The sequence below is a fragment of the Quercus lobata genome, chromosome 2, assembly GCF_001633185.2.
Source record: "Quercus lobata isolate SW786 chromosome 2, ValleyOak3.0 Primary Assembly, whole genome shotgun sequence".
Taxonomy (NCBI): domain Eukaryota; kingdom Viridiplantae; phylum Streptophyta; class Magnoliopsida; order Fagales; family Fagaceae; genus Quercus; species Quercus lobata.
The window spans coordinates 39,332,700-39,337,153 of record NC_044905.1 but is presented as its reverse complement, the minus strand read 5'-3'; the positions used below and the strand labels follow the sequence as shown (position 1 = coordinate 39,337,153).

The 4,454-nt window shown below is 34.0% G+C and overlaps 1 long non-coding RNA gene across 1 annotated transcript; it reads right to left on the bottom strand.

Annotated features, from left to right (window-relative positions):
* Positions 1 to 2,541: 2,541 nt before the first annotated feature.
* On the bottom strand, positions 2,542 to 4,241 carry LOC115975507. The gene is made up of 3 exons (XR_004088123.1): positions 3,869 to 4,241; positions 3,341 to 3,393; positions 2,542 to 2,717 (listed from the first exon to the last, which is right to left on the bottom strand). It is a non-coding gene; the product is annotated as an uncharacterized LOC115975507 (long non-coding RNA).
* Positions 4,242 to 4,454: the final 213 nt, after the last annotated feature.

Here is a 4,454-nt window from a genome sequence, read left to right as displayed (position 1 = left end):
CAGCTTGGAATGAAATGCTAGATAAGTACGATATTCATGAAAATAAATGACTAATTGATCTATTTAAATTGAAGGAAAAATGGGCCCAAGCATATGTTGAGAGAACTTTCACTATAGGAATGAAGACAACCCAGCTTAGTGAGAGTTTCAATGCTGACTTGAAGGATTGCTTGCGTACTGATCTCAATATAGTAGAGTTTTTCACTCATTTTGAAAGATTTGTCAATCAAAAGCCAGATAAAGAGTTAGAAGCAGAATACAACTCTAGACATAAATTTCCAAGATTGAAGCTCAAAAGCTCTCCTATGCTTAACCAAGCAACAAAAGTGTACACGCCTACGTTGTTTGATTTGTTTCAGACAGAAGTTAAAGAGGTAATGACACTGTCCATCCTAGAACGCAATGTGAGTCAAACACATAGTTATGTGGTTGGAGGTTTCAATCAATATGGAAAATATGAAGTTATGTGGAATCCATTAGATGAGACTCTATCTTGTAGTTGCAGAAAGTTTGAGTCATTTGGTATTTTATGTAGGCATAGTTTGAAAGTTCTTGATGTATTGAATATCAAGTTGATTCCTAATAGATATATCATGAAGAGGTGGAGAAGAGATGCAAAAGATGAAAGCGAAAAAAATTGTACAACACATAACATTAAGCCAGATACTCGACTGGAATATGTAGATCGATATCGAGATTTATATCTAAAATATATTCAATTGGTGAATGAGGCATGTGAAACTAAAGAAGGCCATAATATTCTAAGCTTAGCAATCGTAGATTTGAAAAAAAAAAAACTTTGTGACCTTAGGAATTGCAAAGCTAATGTAGAAGAAGACATCATTAGGCCTTCCACCAATTTTGCAGACAAAGAAGATCAATTATGTGCTTCGATTATGATTGTACCAAAAGGGATAAAGAAAAGGGAGATTTGTCGTAATAAAAAGCATAGGACGAAATCATAGATAGAAAAGATGCCGAAACCAAAGGAAAGCACATTAAAGAAGCAAACAAAGAAAAGCAAAATGCAGGAGGTAATCTTCTAAATTATACTTATTTTCACCATTCTATTTTATTTTTACACATTAATATGGTATACTATTATTGTTGCTAAACTAGTACAATTTTTATAGGAAATATATGCACATAACGTCATGACACAAAAGAAAATTGAGGATATCTCTTCTAGAAATATTACTAGTTTTACACAACTTTTAATGGTAAAGATAGTTACAATTATATATTTTACTTTGATATTAATAATAGTTTAGATTCATGATTTGATAATTTTAATGCTAAGCTTGTGATATGTGTAATATGTAATTGGTTTTTTTGTAGTTGGCTTCTACAAGTTCTGCATCACATCAGGGAGGCTCATCAGCAAGTGTTGCATTAGTATCATATTTAGAGAGTATATCAAGTGTTGTAGGCTCCAACGACAAAATTAATGGTGTAGGAGGTTTATTGACTCAAGGAAGTGTTGCAAGTGGAGGTCCCTCGAGTCAAGAAAATGTTATAAGTGGATGGAATGAGATAGTTCATAAAGTCAAGCCATTTTTCTAGTTTAGGATCATGTTTTATAATCTATGACACATGTTGAGATTAAGTGCTCTTGTTTTGTAATTTTCCTAGTTTAGGACTGAAGTTTTGATGGTCCAAAACTTAGTTACATTTGGTCACATTCAAATATTCAAACTTAGTCACATTTGTGACCAAGTGTTCTAGTTTTGTAATTTTCTTACTTTAAGATTGAAGTTATGATGATTCATAAATTTCCTTTTGTTACCAACTGACAGTGATCTGCATGTCTGATGTATCTCTGCATGGTGTTAATTTCTGTATAATTATTTGTTGCTGTAGAAATTTTTATGTTTTTCTGCATAATTACTGTTTGTGGTTTCTGCATAATTATTGTTTGTGGTTTCTGCATAGTTACTGTTTGTGTTTTTTGCATAGTTGTTGTTTTTTGCACTGTTTGTGTTTTCTGCACTGTATTTCGTTTTCTGCATAGTTGTTGTTTTCTGCACTGTTTGTGTTTTCTGCATAGTTGTTGTTTTCTGCAATGTTTGTGTTTTTTGCATAGTTGTTGTTTTCTGCACTGTTTGTGTGTTCTGCATAGTTGCCATCTTGCTTTATTGCAATCTAGTTGCCATTAGTGAATATAATGTATAGTGCAATCTATTTTGCAATAAAGCACTATTTAAATTTCTAAGGCAAGTACACAGGTGCAAAGCAGTTTAAGGCCAAAATGCAAATCACTTGGTTTAAGGCCAAAATGCAAGTACACATGTGCAAAGCAGTTAATCACTTTCTTTTACATTGCTCACCTAATTTGTGTACTTGGGTTGCACCCCTATGAGTTACTTGGCATTACAATCAAAATTCAATCCAACAGAGTAGACAGTAAGAGAATTTAATTAAAAAAAATGAACAAATGTTATTAAAATTTACACTTTGATCACATAACAAGAATTCCATTGAAATAAACACTTTGATTATAATAACATGAAACTTCTACAATTGGTGTGCTTATTGCTTGACTGTAACCTCTTGCTTCTTGATTATATATTCCATCCAAAGTCTACAATTTTCAATCTTAGCTTGATCACTTTGACTTGCCTCGTCTTAAACAACTTGCCCCATCTCTTGGTATGAATGTATGATGCTTCTTTGTTATGTAAGTTCTTTTGGTATCAAAGCTTTAGGATCAATGAAACCTACAAGAGCTTTAAAGTTCAAATACCAACCACAAAATGGTTCTCAACAAAAGATTGATTACAAAAGGCAAATACTTCTCTAGACAAATAAAACAATGATACATGGCAATAAGAAATGAAGCAAAAAACGCTTTAGAATATTCAGGACATAAGAAATGTAGTTGCAAGAGAGGCAAAAGGTGGCAACTAAATTGTTTTGAGGAAACAATATAGTACAAAACAGACTACCAGCTGCATAAACCAGCTAAATGCATATTCCTCAAAAATTCCTAACAGAACTGAAGTATTTTTACATTAACCACCTATTCCAATGAGATGATACATTACTTTCAAATGCCTAACTTCTTCCGAGTTCAGACACATTACAGTAATGATCTCTCTCCTAACTCCAATGAAGGACCAAAAACAACACAAGATAACAATTTTATTAAAAAAAAAGTCAAATACGAGAATGCAAAGTGTGTCTAAGTCATAAGTCATAAACCCTTATTTCTCAAAAACAAGTTCTTCTAATAAAAAGTGTGTCTAGAATTAGTTATGACAGAAAAAGACTAAAGTCGTATTTGGGTCATTTTCAATTTCTTCAAATTTATAAATATCATGAACATAAAAGAGAACTTTACCTATCTTCATTTGAACCAGAATTATCATTGCCAAAAACGAGCCCAACAACCCCCTGCACAATAATTTCAAGCTCAATTACATCCAAACATAATATAAAAGGCACAACCACAAAATCCATTCAATCTTAAATTGGCTCAAAATCAAATGGCAACAACCCTCACTAACCAAAAAAAAAAAAAACCCATTTTGCCCATGACTTATACCATTGGTAGAGAAAAAAAAAACTATCGTGCCCACCATTCATTATAAACCCATATACCGAAATTTTAGAGTTTGCAGCTTTAATATATGCTATTGATGACCATATAAAAAGGGTTATTAAGGTCACACCACACAATTAAAAGCCTAAAACATTAAAACGATTATAATTAATTAGTCACAAATGATAAAAATTTACAACTATTAGAACATGCATTAGAGAGAGAGAGAGAACTAATCCCAATTCAAAAGAAAATCAAAAACCCCAAGAAAGCACTATCACAAAGCAACTTCTGGTGGATGAAACAGGGCAGAGAGTGAAAACTTACTGGGTAGTGCCTATGCCTGCAGGTGGGCGGCACTTTCCGATGATGCTAGGTTGGTGTGAGACATAGCCCGCGCAACAACAGTGGCTTGGCACAATGGCTGGTGGCACTAGCGACGATGAGGGCCGTGGGATGGAGAGAGAAAATCCTTGGAGATGAGAGTTTGAACTTTGAAATTTTAGATAGGCTGGTGAGAGAAAAGAATAGCACGATGGCTGGTGGCACCGGTGACGGTGAGGACAGTGGGATGGAGAGAGAAAATCCTTGGAGATGAGAGTTTTAACTTTGAAATTTCAGATGGGCTAGTGAGAGAAAAGAATAGCATGATGGTTGGTGGCATCAATGATGGTGAGGACCGTGGGATGGAGAAAGAAAATCCTTGGAGATGACTAATGAGAGTTTGAACAGATGGGCTGGTGAGAGAAAAGAATATGCTGAGTTAACCTTAGTTTAACTAGAGTTTGAATTTGTTGAGTTAAGCTTTTAACATTTCAAATGACGTGGCACATTTTAGACCATTGATATTTTTCAAAATCATCCCTACCGTGAACTGGACACTCTCCATTTCAAAGGGAAATGGAGAGGATCC